A 15,450-nucleotide genomic window follows, 5' to 3' on the forward strand; every position below is an offset into this window, starting at 1 on the left:
CCTCGTGCTGACCGATCTAATGGCCCGACGAGATCCATCCCAATTCTTTCAAACGGGGTCTCGATTAACGGTAGAGGGCGCAATGGCGCTTTTGGAATGGCCGCTGGATTTACTAACTGGCATTCGCGGCATGCCGTACACCACCTACGGACATCGCCGCGAATCCCCGGCCAATAGAATCGGGCCATTATTCGGGCTAGTGTTTTATCCTGCCCTAAGTGTCCAGCCATGGGATTAAAGTGAGCCGCCTGGAATACCAATTCCCGGCGGCTCTTTGGAATCAAAAGCTGCGTGACTCGCTCTTTAGTTTGAGTGTCCTGCGTCACTCGGTATAACCTATCCTTCATAATCGCGAAGTAGGGGAAGGACGGGGTGGCGTTCGGCGGGAGCGTTTGACCATCGATTACTCTCACTTGGTCAAACGCATGCCGCAGAGTCTCGTCTCGCGACTGCTCCAATGGGAAATCCGCGAGGGATTCCCCAATAGAGAGAGGAGGAGCCGGTGGCTCCTCACCCTGACGCGGAGATGACGTGGACGGCTCTGCGACAGCTGCTCCCGCCAAAACGACACCGGGACCTCCCCCTGTCAACTGGCAGGACCCACTCTCTACTAGGCGCGTCATTAAACCCCGAAATCCCGGCCAATCAGTCCCCAAAATTAACGAGTGGGTAAGGCGAGGATTAACCGCCGCCTTCACTATAAATTTTTCCCCTCTGAAAATAATATGGACCGACACCAAAGGGTAGCTGTGAACATCCCCGTGCACACACAAAACCTTCACCCCTTGTGCTCCCCCCAATGCCTCGTTTTGAACCAGGCTTTGGCGAATTGAGGTCTGATTACAACCAGAATCCACCAATGCCTGATATGTAGCCCCTTGGATACTCACCGGTATGCGATACGCTCCGGCCCGATCGAGGGCGGCCTCTGGCGCGTCGGGGATCCGAACCACCGCGCCCACTTCCATTGCTGTGCACTGCTGTTGAAGGTGGTCCGGTTCCCCGCAGCGCCAGCAAACCGGCCCGGGCTTTCCCTCTGCACCGGTGCTCTGGGGCTCACTCACCTGAGGTGGGGGAGAGACAGACACAGAAGGGAGAAACGGGAGGGCACCGCGGGTGCGGCGGGCCGGCAGGGGTGGTGCCGGCCCCCGCCTCCGCGGTGGGGGAATGGGGCGAGGACGGGACACAGAAGGAGGGGAGAAAGAGAGAGAAAGAGAAGAGGAGAGAAGAGATGTCGACATCTGCTGTCCTGCCGCCGAGACAGCCGCCAGATGATCCTCCGCCAGCTCGACTGCCTGATCCAGCGACGCCGGGCGGTGGCACTGGACCCACTCCGCGGCTCCTGCTGGTAAGCGGGCGATGAACTGTTCCAGTACCACCTGATCGACGATTCCCTCGGCGTCGCGATCTTCGGCCCTCAGCCACCGCCAGCAGGCGTCCCGGAGCTGCTGGCCGAACGCGAACGGGCTGCCGACTTCCTCCATCCGCAGCGCGCGGAAGCGCTGGCGCTGCTGCTCCGGCGTGCGCCCCACGCGCTGAAGGACAGCCCGGCGAAGGTCGGCGTAGGCCAGCCGGCGATCGGCGGGGAGCTGTAGTGCCGCCAGCTGCGCCTCTCCCGTCAGGAGGGGGAGGAGGCGCGCCGCGCGCTGCTCCATCGGCCACCCCGAGGCTTCAGCGACCTGCTCGAATAACGTGAAGAAAGCCTCGGGGTCATCCTGCGGGCCCATCTTAGTTAAGGTGAGGGGAGACGGGCCCGCGGCCGGAGCGCTGGTGGGCCCCGCCGACGCGAGGAGACGCCGGAACGCCTTGCGATCTTCTTGCTGGGCCAGCACCAGGGCATCGAAGCGCCGCTCTTGTTCCTTTCGGAGTGTGACGAGCGCCTGGTGCTGGCTTTGCTGAGCCGTGGCGAGGGCGTGGACCAGGTCGGTGAACGGGGAGGATTCCATGGGGCTGCTGGGTTGGTGCTCCATTTTCCCGGGTTTCGGCACCACTGTAGCTTTCCCTAGGTGTGGGTGGAGCACAGAGGACGGCAGGACAGAGATCAGGTTCAACAAATCGTTTTATTGCTTCCACTTTTCAGGGAACACAATCGGTCTAAACCAGACACACACACACACACACACACACATCCGATGTCTGGTTCGGGAGAGCTCTCCTCTGCTCTCGCTCTCCCTCCCTAAATAGGGCGCGGTCCCTGGGAATACACACAAACACAGGTTAATTGCTCTCAGGTGAAATGAATCTGCCACTTACCTTCCCTGACTCCGCCCTCCTGTCACAGACCGGTGCTTGACCACGCCCCCGCTGCCACATGCATGAACAGAACAATCAACTTTGGCGTGGGAACAGTAACTCGACTATGCACTGGGCGACATCACACCAGTCCATTGTTGATTATTTTCCTCTAAATGCACAGTCAAATCTGGTTTATTACATGTTTTTGTTCATGAATTTTGGGGTTGTTTCATGACTCATGGCAAGAGTGATGGTATCATGAAGTATCAAGACTTTTAATTCTATACTCATTTGCCTCTTCCAGGAGGTTATTGGCTATCGCTGAATCTTTCAACAATAAAATGACCACAAGCGAACATCTAAACATCTAAAGCAACACGGAAATGGTTGTTGTATACATCTTAAAGTTTTTCAATAACCATCTACCACCACAAACCTGTGGTGTGACTTGAAGAGTATAGTTCATCTGGAAAGAATGGACCAAGTTCCTTTACAAGTGTCTCAAGCTTTGTTCGAAGTTACAGGAATGGACCCAGAGCTGCTATTCTCTCCAGGGCAGGCTATACCAAAACATATTCAATATTCTAATATTAATTCTATTTATTGTTTATAAATTCCATGCTGGATCTGCTATGACTCAAACAAGGATAAAGTGCTTATTGAAGATGAATAAATTAATTTTGGTACCATTCCATGATTAAAAAAATAACATTACACAATTATTATTCTTTCCTATTTTAATTTAAAGTAAAATAGTACTAGTTATAACTGAGAGTATGAGCCAGTGTTGTAGTCGAGTCACTAAACCTCGAGTCTAAGTCCAGTCTCAAGTCCCCAGTGTTCAAGTTTGAGTCAAGTCCAAGTCATTAAAGAAAATTTCAAGTCGAGTCTGAGGCCCTGTCCACACGGCAACGGATTCAGGTGACTCCGATACAATTGCTTATCGTTTAGGCTTGGCGTCCACACGGCACCGGCGTTTTGGGTGCCCAAAACGCAATCTTTTTGAGAACGGGTTCCAGAGTGGAAAGATCTGGCAACGTTGCCATTGCGAAGTCGTCTGGATGAGTAGAACGGATTTGTTTACGATGACGTCACAACCACATGACTGTGAGTGCTTCACGCCGGGTAGAAGTGTAACGAACTCGATGCGAGTTGTCAACAAATCCTATAACTTGGTTCATGAAATGCGCTTACAAAATATTTTCACTGTGAATATTTATTGTGTAATGGTGCAAAGTGAGAGAGAGAGAGAGACTCTGCGCAGAGTCAATCCTGCCAGCAAAAATAGGGAAAAAAAGGAGCGATCTCACCTCTTCAGATATTGGTTTAAGTCCTACAATACATTCCTCAAAAAGGGCGTAGAAGAGCAAATTAATCCATCAACGTGTAGCATTCAATTTATTCCGGACCATTAAAGACGCCGCCTTCCGCGTAGAATAATACGTCATCCTCGCTGCCATATTGGATAGGTCAAAGCGGAGAATAAAGATTCATGTGCTGCGTTTAACTGTACCAACAGGTTTACCGTCCAAACGAGATCACATGGGATTACCTTTCACAGGTGAGAAACAACAAATTAATCCATCAACGTGCAGCATTCAATTTATTCCGGACCATTAAAGACGCCGCCTTCCGCGTAGAATCATACGTCATCCTTGCCGCCATATTGGATAGGTCAAAGCGGAGAATAAAGATTCATGTGCTGCGTTTAACTGTACCAACAGGTTTACCATCCAAACGAGATCACATGGGATTACCTCTCACAGGTGAGAAACAACAAATTAATCTATCAACGTGCAGCATTCAATTTATTCCGGACCATTAAAGACGCCGCCTTCCACGTAGAATCATACGTCATCCTCGCCGCCATATTGGATAGGTCAAACCGGAGAATAAAGATTCATGTGCTGCGTTTAACTGTACCAACAGGTTTACCGTCCAAACGAGATCACATGGGATTACCTTTCACAGGTGAGACTGGAAAAATACTTTTCATTGTATTTGGTCATTATAATGTAATTTTACGAACAGATTTTCCTGATTTTGTGGCTAATATGAAGTCTCGCGCATAATAGTTTATGTGCATGCATCCTTACTTCTTCTATTGTTCTGGTGTCTCCGAAGGGACCGTCTTACAGCGACCCTAGAGGTGTGGCATGTGTATTGCATCGTTTTCAGCAAGCGTTGCGTTGCCATATGGGCCTGATATTTTACTGATCGTTGCCCATTTGGACGCGATATATTTTTAAATAACATCTCGTTGCCGTTGTCGTGTGGATGTAGCCTGAGTCGAGACCGAGAACAAGACTCCAACTGCACCATTTGACAATGACTGTTGCTGCATTTATGTGGAAGCATCTCTGCTACTGTGTTGGACTAACGTTACTGCTCGACTGCCCCATTTTAGTTAATAGGCTACAGATAAAAAGCTTGTTCATCGCTCAGCAAGCCCCGGCCACTATCAACAGGGCAAATAACATGAGAGAGGGTTAACACTAGCTAGTTCATCGCTCAGCAAGCAAGCCCCGCCCACTATCAACAGAGCAATGAACATAGCGTGTCACTTCCTTCTCTGGGTGGAGTCTTGCCAAATGACGATTGAAGTTCGAGGTTGTCCCCGTCATCTCCTCGATAGTTCTTGTACATATGGAACATATAGCAGTGCATTTTTTCCCACTGCACGAGAAGTCTGTATAAGCAAAGCGGACAATCCTAGGGGCGTTTTAGCGCCATTAACATTAGTCCGAATGCAGTTAATGCACGAGTCCAAGTCCAAATCAAGTCACGAGTCCTTAAAATTAGGGCACGAGTCGGACTCGAGTACTCCAAGCCTGGTATGAGCTATTTATTTGTGCCCATTTTCCTGAAAGGTGGCAAAAATTCTGGTGCAACTTGTATAAAGTCCTTTAAAAAAATTAACATAGGTTAGAATAAAAAAAGATCCTTCTCTTCTGAGCTGGGTGTCAGTTTTATTTCCACTGTAAAAAGCTCTTTTGCACGAAGTGTTTAAATTGTGTTAAATGTTAAGCCATTCCAGGATTAATGAACTGCGATCGAAGGAGGTGGGGTTGAATTGGTTTCAGAACTGGGGCAGATCTATCTCAATTTCCCTGTCAAAGCCTCCAGAGGCCGGAGACAATCATGTTAAGGAGCCACCGCGAATAGCTATCCTCGTGTTATCAAGAGAGCCATCGAGAAGAGGAGGAATGGAGGATGAGGTTTATGGCACACACCTGAACTGTGAATAATGAGTGGAGCCTGTGATGCCGCTTTCATCTTCAAGTGTGTCATGAATCGGCTTTCATCTTCCTCTGTAAACTGCTTACAGCACCTTAACCAAGGAATAATGGATGTTTTTCCATGTCTTGAGGATATACCTTGATATGGAGCCTTCTTTTCCTCAATTTTTCCCTTGTATTTCTAGAATGCTGATGGTTACATATCTCAAGGCCTGCGCTGTAGCTTAGCGTGCATACATAAACGAGCCCATAGCATTGTCGTTTGGCGTCGTGACATGCATGGGTATTGGTCTTGGGTGTTTCTTGCAGACATTTTAGTTAGAAAAATCTTGATGCATGGATCATAAACCTATGCGGATAAGAATTGAGAAAATGACTGAAAATGTCTCAGCAATTCAAGGCCTGAATTATGAGTATGGTTATGAATGCCACTCAGTGAGCTGGCAAATTAATATGACATATTCAGCCCGTGGAGTTTGCGGGGAAGCTCTGACAGGCTGAATAAAGATTAGCCGTAATTGCCGCTTTGATAAATTAGCATATGCCAGTCTGAGCCGTCGGGTGATATCAATTGCCTGACAAAAAAAAAAAAAAATGTTCCGTCTTTAATCAAATTGAATCTAATCCACTCTTTAATAGGCATTGTACCGCAATAACCTGGAAGGACAAGAAAGGAAAAATGATCACGACATCACAGCATACAGATCACAATGAATCTACTGGTCCTGTTCTATAAATCGATCAGTATTGAACAAGACCTGGGTGAACACTTTGTATTCAAGTGTACGGTAATATTGTACATTTTCGTTTTATACAGTAACAATCATGAATTTCCTCAAAAAAAGAAAAAAAAGAAGACCATTTCAAATCCTTGAAAACATTTTTTTTAAAATGAATTCCCAGCATCCGTGTCATGACTCGCAGCCTTTTCTGCTGTCCAGCTTGTTCTTTCAAAGAAGCAATCTTGCAGGACGTTGAACCTTTTCTGTTTCAGTGCTCTGCCTTGCTTTGCACAAACACAATGTCCATAAGGGTATGGAAACCTTTGACAAGACGTGCAGTGGCCTTTGTGATTTATAGCACCCACCGCTGAAAAACATGCTCCTTTAGGATTTACAGCACACCCACATCTCTCCTGCGAGCTGGCTGCAATGGCCTTGACCTACTTCTAACCTCAACATCCTCCCTGGAGTTCCTACACAACTTTTAAAAATGCATGGTCAAAGTTCTCTTGAAATAATGCACTGGGTTAAAGATTTACACACATTTTTGGAAGCCAAATCTTGCTTTCTTATCTTGCGACACGCTTTAAGGATGATGTTGCTAATTAATAGTGGAGGCTTCAGACTATAAATTCGCATCATGGTCTCAGCGCATGTAGGATTAAGTACTACCTAAAGCGAGTGATGCAGCGGTGCTTTATTACTTCTGTTCATCCAGCTGGCTCGCCTTCTCCTCATCTGTACACTCTCTGCTCAGATGAGCTTCCAAAGTTTTAGTTCAAGAACACCATCGATGCCATCACTAGCCAAGCCAAGCGAGAAAAGAAGCATTACAAATATTTCAATATGAACATATTTAAAGTGTACGTAATGCCTTATAGTAATGCTTTAAAATGAGTATGAAGAGTTTGGCTTTAAAATGCTATATATCCAATTCCATTGTTTCGAGAAAAATCACTTTTTCTGATTACGGGAAGTGATAAAAGGAAAGCCACTGTATCCTGTTTTAAAATTTATTGACTAACTCCTTAATGATAATAAACTTTAAAAATGAAATCCAGAACTAATTAACAGCTTTTAACTGAACCAAGTAATTATTTTTTTGTCAAGTCGCTACATATCCATGCCACGGCAGTTCCCCCCAAAATGCTACATATCCCTTTCTATTAAAGTGACTATTACTAAAACCCGTGACATGGGATGGGATGGGACATGACTCACGGTCACCTCCCTGTCCCGTCACGGACCAGAATACAGTGGGGCAAAAAAGTATTTAGTCAGCCACCAATTGTGCAAGTTCTCCCACTTAAAAAGATGAGAGAGGCCTGTAATTTTCATCATAGGTACACTTCAACTATGAGAGACAGAATGGGGGGAAAGAATCCAGGAAATCACATTGTAGGATTTTTAATGAATTAATTGGTAAATTCCTCGGTAAAATAAGTATTTGGTCACCTACAAACAAGCAAGATTTCTGGCTCTCACAGACCTGTAACTTCTTCTTTAAGAGGCTCCTCTGTCCTCCACTCGTTACCTGTATTAATGGCACCTGTTTGAACTCATTATCAGTATAAAAGACACCTGTCCACAACCTCAAACAGTCACACTCCGAACTCCACTATGGCCAAGACCAAAGAGCTGTCAAAGGACACCAGAAACAAAATTGTAGACCTGCACCAGGCTGGGAAGACTGAATCTGCAATAGGTAAGCAGCTTGGTGTGAAGAAATCAACTGTGGGAGCAATTACTAGAAAATGGAAGACATACAAGACCACTGATAATCTCCCTCGATCTGGGGCTCCACGCAAGATCTCACCCCATGGGGTCAAAATGATCACAAGAACGGTGAGCAAAAATCCCAGAACCACACGGGGGGACCTAGTGAATGACCTGCTGGGACCAAAGTAACAAAGGCTACCATCAGTAACACACTACGCCGCCAGGGACTCAAATCCTGCAGTGCCAGACGTGTCCCCCTGCTGAAGCCAGTACATGTCCGGGCCCGTCTGAAGTTTGCTAGAGAGCATTTGGATGATCCAGAAGAGGATTGGGAGAATGTCATATGGTCAGATGAAACCAAAATAGAACTTTTTGGTAAAACCTCAACTTGTCGTGTTTGGAGGAGAAAGAATGCTGAGTTGCATCCAAAGAACACCATACCTACTGTGAAGCATGGAGGTGGAAACATCATGCTTTGGGGCTGTTTTTCTGCAAAGGGACCAGGACGACTGATCCGTGTAAAGGAAAGAATGAATGGGGCCATGTATCGTGAGATTTTGAGTGAAAACCTCCTTCCATCAGCAAGGGCATTGAAGATGAAACATGGCTGGGTCTTTCAGCATGACAATGATCCCAAACACACCGCTCGGGCAATGAAGGAGTGGCTTCGTAAGAAGCATTTCAAGGTTCTGGAGTGGCCTAGCCAGTCTCCAGATCTCAACCCCATAGAAAATCTTTGGAGGGAGTTGAAAGTCGGTGTTGCCCAGCGACAGCCCCAAAACATCACTGCTCTAGAGGAGATCTGCATGGAGGAATGGGCCAAAATACCAGCAACAGTGTGTGAAAACCTTGTGAAGACTCACAGAAAACGTTTGACCTCTGTCATTGCCAACAAAGGGTATATAACAAAGTATTGAGATGAACTTTTGTTACTGACCAAATACTTATTTCTCATCTCATCTCATTATCTCTAGCCGCTACAGGGTCGCAGGCAAGCTGGAGCCTATCCCAGCTGACTACGGGCGAAAGGCGGGGTACACCCTGGACAAGTCGCCAGGTCATCACAGGGCTGACACATAGACACAGACAACCATTCACACTCACATTCACACCTACGGTCAATTTAGAGTCACCAGTTAACCTAACCTGCATGTCTTTGGACTGTGGGGGAAACCGGAGCACCCGGAGGAAACCCACGCGGACATGGGGAGAACATGCAAACTCCACACAGAAAGGCCCTCGCCAGCCCCAGGGCTCGAACCCAGGACCTTCTTGCTGTGAGGCGACAGCGCTAACCACTACACCACCGTGCCGCCCCAAATACTTATTTTCCACCATAATTTGCAAATAAATTCTTTAAAAATCAGACAATGTGATTTTCTGGATTTTTTTCTCATTCTGTCTCTCATAGTTGAGGTATACTTATGATGAAAATTACAGGCCTCTCTCATCTTTTTAAGTGGGAGAACTTGCAAAATTGGTGACTGACTAAATACTTTTTTGCCCCACTGTAATTGTCATGGACATATTATCGCTCATGGACATTGAACTCTTGTCACATCCCATCCTGGGGGATCTTACCCTATCTGTCCTGTCATGGTATAGTTTGGATAACATACTCTAGTTAGTTAAGAATAATCAAAAGAAAGAAAAGAAAGAAATAACAAACAAATTAGTGTGTATGTGTTAATATTTATTTCTTATGACATGAGAAGAAGAAATGACAAGTCAACACAAGAATTTTTCAACAAATTATTTATTAAATAATACATTATATCCCATCACGGACAATAAGGTAGGTGTCATCCCGTCCTTTATGTCATGGGTCCATCCCATCCTGTATCATGGGGAGGTCACTGCCCGAGTGATAATATGTCACGTCCCATTCCGTGTCATGGGTTTTAGCAACAACCCGCGCATTTAACCGTGTTCTTTCATGACAGATTATTTTATTTTTTTTTAGATTATTTTATCAAAATTATTCATAATTCAGTGTGAAATTGTCCAATAAACGTGAGAAGTGCCGAAGCGATTTCCTACTTCATGGGCGCAGCCATCTTAGAAGACTTCACACCAATGGCGGCCTCTGACTGGCCAAATGGATATGTCTGGTTTTGAGAAAAATCAGTGATGGCGCTTGTTGTGTTTTGGAAAGAAAGACCGTAATGCAGTGTGTAAATCAATGGCAGATAACATGTGTAAGATTGTATGTGTGTTCTCGTGCATAGCTGTACTGAACTTATGACCCTTTCACACCCTGGTAAACGTGCATAATCGCGAGAACATACTCTTTTATTTTCTCTGTACCTTCTAGTTTCGCTGAAACCACATTCCTGGTTCCTCCTGTTCTAGGGGGTGTATGGTCTGCTCTTTCATGTATAATAAAAACGACTCCTTATCTGGCGAGTTGACCTTGTGCCCCCGAGCCCCTTACTTATCTTGTCACGCAAGCTTCTGATGTATATAAACCCTGCTCTCTGTGTGTATCACTGAGCAGTGCCTGAATAAACCAGATTGATTTAACTCGTGTGGTTTGTTTCAACCCTGCTCCAGAGCGCTCTTACGTCAACGCATCTGAACTGAGACAGACACAGGTTCTAACAATTTGGTGACCCCGACGTGATACTCTCAATCAGGTAAGACATGTTTGATTGACTACCTGGTTGGCAGTAGTTTCGTAGTGTCCTACGGAGGACAGTTTTCCCTGGTTCGAGTCCAGGAAGAGCGCGCTATACAAATTTGTACTATATTTGTTGTCTGTTCCTCTTCAGATCCGTTTGTTGTCATTGTACGATGGGAAGCTCGTTCCCTAAGCCTGCGCCAGGGGAAACCCCGGCCGAATGGATGAATAAGTGTGGTTTAGGCTATTACGTTACGCCGTGGCTGGACAATTTGGCTGGGTGGACGGAGGCAAATCCTCAGATTCCATCGTATCCCCGTGATGGGACGTTTAATCCAGGCTTTCTTGCTTCAGCGCACCGTATGATTTATGAAAGCTTAGGCGATCCGGATTGGGACCGCCCTTATATGCGCGCAGGGTATGATTTACGAAGAAATGGTTTGACATGAAGAAGGTATGGGATAAATCAAAGGGTGTTTACACCCCGAGACCTGTTTTAAAGGCTATTCTAAAACCAAAACTTTCTCAGTTAACCTCCCATGTAAAGCGAGGGAGGAATAGTTACGTCCCACTCATTCCTCATCTCATATACATGTCCAGTAAATTTGTTAGCACATGATTTAATGTGCAAATTAGAAGTAAATCTCACATCCACTCCAGATGGACTAACTATTGAAGTAAGTGAAATGTGCGGTGTGCAGTATGGGTTTGGAAGCCCTCTGTATGTGTATGTCTGGCAGCTCTGTTCAGATCAGCTCGTACATTTGAACACCTCATCAGTTGACACAGATTATATGATGAGGAGCGTTTGCTCGAAATAGTCGATGTGTTGCAACCTAGAAATGACGTCGCTATGAATATAAAGGAAGAAATAGCTCCGGCTCAGGAAGGTGGCCGTCCGCGTCAGCGCACCGTGTCGACATTTTTTTGGAGGGACACACCGAATGCTTTGCAGCTCCTGCGTGAGCAGTTAACTAGGTATTTACTGGCTATGAAACAAGCGAACCGTGACCTGTCACAGGTCACTAACTGCAAACAGGAGCGTTCTGAGCTGACGTCGGCTTTCTGGAAGCGCTTTGGGGAAGTTTGGCAACATTTGGGAGGTCTCGAACTCAATTTGGCAAACCCGAACCCAATGTTCTTGTCCACCTTTCTGTCTAATTGTCGCCCCGAAATACAGAGCGTTTTAAAACATCACTGGAGTGACCGGAATAATCTGGTCCTCCGTCAGGCCGGGGAGCGGGTGCGCACGCTGGAGAGCGATGGTCTTTTAGATTGTAAAACGAATAAAGCATGTTTATCCGTCGTGCCGGGCGGACGAGCGGAGGGACGACAGGAGAGGGGTCGCCGAACGGGACCGCGCGGCGGGGGAGGGAGGAGAAATGGAAAGTGCCACTATTGTGGAAAAGAGGGGCACTGGATAAGAGAATGTCATGCGAAACAGCGAGATGAGCAGGAACGCGAGAAACCCGTCATGCGCGCCGGTTCAAGCCCCACAGGGCAGAGAGATCCTGCCCGCTATAGGGCTGCCCTCAGAGCGATGAAACCCCGACCGTTGCTATGTTAAATCTTTTATTCAGCTCCCCTCTTAACGAAGATCTTCCCACTATTGTTTTATGCCTGGCAGGGACTGAATATCCTTTTTTACTCGACACCGGGGCTACCATGTCCTCAGTGGGGAGGGAATATGCGGGTCCTTTATCTACACGGTCTGTAAGCTCTGTGGGAATAGAAGGGGTTCCTTTCCATTCCAGTTGCACGCCCCCCCTTTCTGTTACTTGTGCCCTTGATCCTTTTCTGAAGTTTTCTCACTCCTTTGTTTGCATGCCTGATTGCCCTTTTAACCTGCTTGGACGGGACCTCATGAGCCTCCTAGGGCTCTCTATTTCTTTTAATGGCTCACACATGGTTGTTGACATACCAGACGACACTTCGTCGGCTGCTCTTGCCCTCACCTCTCTTTCTCTCCCCCATAACCTTCTCAATGCTGCTTGTGCCGTTACCTGCCTCACACCCTCTCTTTCTGATCTCCCAGCTTCTCTTTGGGCGAAACATAAGGACGAGGTGGGCTTTGTTAACTGTACCCCTTACGAGGCGGTCATTAAACACTCTTCGCCAGTATATGTAAAACAGTACCCCCTTTCCCCAGCTAAACTGTCTGGCATTGATGATGTTCTGTGTTCTCTCCTAGAGCAAGGTGTGGTTGTTCCCTGTGTCAGCCCTTATAACACTCCAGTGAACCCGGTGCAGAAGCCCAACGGCACGTGGCGTTTCACCCAGGATTTGCGTAAGATTAATGAGTTAATTATCCCAGTCGCCCCATTAGTTCCAGACGTTCCCTCTCTTATGGCCTCGATTCCGTGTGAACATGCGTTTTTCTCTGTAATTGATCTCTGTTCTGCCTTTTTCAGCGTCCCTGTGGGCCACGACACGCAGCCCCTGTTCGCTTTTACGCACAGGGGAAAGCAGTACACATGGACCAGGTTACCCCAAGGATATGTCGATTCCCCCGCGGTTTTTACAGCCGTAGTGAGGGACGCCTTGGCCGGTTTGTGCCTCCCCTCGGGCTCCTCCGTGCTCCAATACGCGGATGATCTTCTGGTAACGGCGGAGGACGAGGACCTTTGCGCTAAAGCCACACTCGCTCTCCTCTCTCTTCTGGCGCAAGAAGGTTTCAAGGTCTCACGAACTAAGCTTCAGTTCTGCCTCCCCACTGTTCGATATCTGGGTCACGATCTCTCCCAGGGCTCCCGCAGGCTCAGCCCCGAGCGTGTGCAGGTCATCCTAGACACTCAGGTGCCTGCCACCAAACACGCCCTCATGGCTTTTCTGGGACTTATCAATTACTGCCGCCAGTGGATTCCTGACTGTTCCACCTATGACAAGTGTCTGCGCTCTGCAATTCTGCACTCGGACCCTTTGACTCAGCCCCTGGTGTGGTCTGATGAGATGCTGACGGCCTTCAGGGCCCTGAAGCAGGCTTTATGCTCGGCCCCTGCTCTCGGACTTCCGAATTACCGTTTGCCGTTTCATTTATATGTGTGCAACCAGCAGGGAACTGCGTCTGGGGTTTTGGCGCAGGAGCACGGGGGGGGTATGCGGCCTTGTGCGTTCCTCTCTAAAACTCTTGATTCTGTGGCACAGGGCCTCCCTGCTTGCCTCAGGGCGGTGGCTGCATGTGCTGTCATGGTCACGGACGCTGAACGGCTGGTTTTGTCTCACCCGCTCGTTCTCCACACCTCACATGATGTAGTGCACGTTTTAAAGAACCTCAGTACCCAGCATTTATCTGCGCAGCGTCGCTCTGGATACGAGTCTATTCTTTTGGCCACCGAAAACCTTACTGTTAAGCCCTCCTCCTCTTTTGATTCTCTCGCGCACGCGCTTCAGCGCCTCCTCAATTCACAGGATGATTTTCTTCCTTCTGAAACACACGACTGCATTTCTAGCATTCTTTTCGAGACAAGTATCCGCCCCGACTTACGCTCCACCCCGTTACTTTCAGGTGATTCGCTGTTTGTGGACGGCTCGTGCTCACGCCCCTCTGACGGCGTTTTCGTGTGTGGTTATTCTGTGTGCCGCCTTCCTGATGAAACTGTTGAAGCTTTTTCTCTTCCTTTCTCCTCGGCTCAGGCTGCCGAACTATACGCTCTAACCCGTGCATGTGTTATTGCCCAGGACACAGACGTCACTGTCTACACTGATTCACGTTACGCTTTCGGCGTTGCTCACGACTTTGGTCGGATTTGGGCTTCGCGTGGGTTCACCACTGCAGACGGTAAGCCCATTTCTCATTCTTCGCTTGTTACTGATCTTATTACAGCGTGTCTTCTCCCGCGCTCTTTAGCCATTGTTAAGACTCGTGCTCATTGTATTGGGGACTCTTTTGAGATCAGGGGAAACTCTCTCGCCGATCGCATTGCCAAAGCCGCGGCTGCCTCCGGTGTTTTTCCGCCTTCGCTTACTCTCTCCCTGGTCTCATCCAGCCGTATGATTAGTGCCGTTCTTCCGGACATTGACTTGATCTCCCTCCAGGCCTCCGCTTCGGCCTCAGACAACCATTTCTGGGACTCATGCGGCGCGCAGCCGTCTGACGGCGTTCGGATCGATGCTCAGGGCCGCCTTTGTTTGCCTAGACATTGCACTCCATTTCTCGTCCGCGAGTTTCATGGTCCCACTCACCGCGGACGAAGGGGGGTAGTGGAGGATTTATCCAAAATATTTTGCATCGACAAAATACACACCGATGTACATCACATTCTAGACAGATGTTTAACGTGCGCCCAGAATAATCCATCTAAACCAGGCGCGGTACATCAGCACCTTCCCATACCTGACACGCCGTTCCAGGAATGGCAGATTGACTTTACTCACATGCCAAAACAGGGCCCCTTTAAGTATCTCTTGGTCATGGTCGACAAATTTTCACGATGGGTGGAGGCTTTCCCTTGCGGGAAAGAAGACGCTCGCACGGCGGTAAACAAATTGACGCAAGAAATCATTCCGCGTTATGGTCTCCCGGTAGGGATAGACTCTGACAAAGGTACGCCGTTCACCTCTAAGGTGACACAAGAACTATGTAAGGACCTAAAAATCCTTTGGCGATTCCACATCCCGTACCATCCACAATCCTCCGGCATTGTGGAGCGCGCAAATAGAACAATCAAGGGTAAGCTGCGCAAGGCAATGCAAGAAACCGGCACTAAAAACTGGGTACAAATTTTACCCTTAGTCCTCGCTGACATGCGAATGACCGCTCAAGTGGCCCTCGACAACCTGTCTCCGTACGAGCTCGTGATGGGCCGGCCTTTTCCTACACCCTGGCGCAGAGGTATGCAGGCTATAGGAACGAGTGATCTTGATGTACATCTCAGTGAGTACGCCGTGGGTCTCATGCGGGTGTTGGATGAGTACT

The sequence above is a fragment of the Neoarius graeffei genome, chromosome 1 (assembly GCF_027579695.1).
Source record: "Neoarius graeffei isolate fNeoGra1 chromosome 1, fNeoGra1.pri, whole genome shotgun sequence".
Taxonomy (NCBI): domain Eukaryota; kingdom Metazoa; phylum Chordata; class Actinopteri; order Siluriformes; family Ariidae; genus Neoarius; species Neoarius graeffei.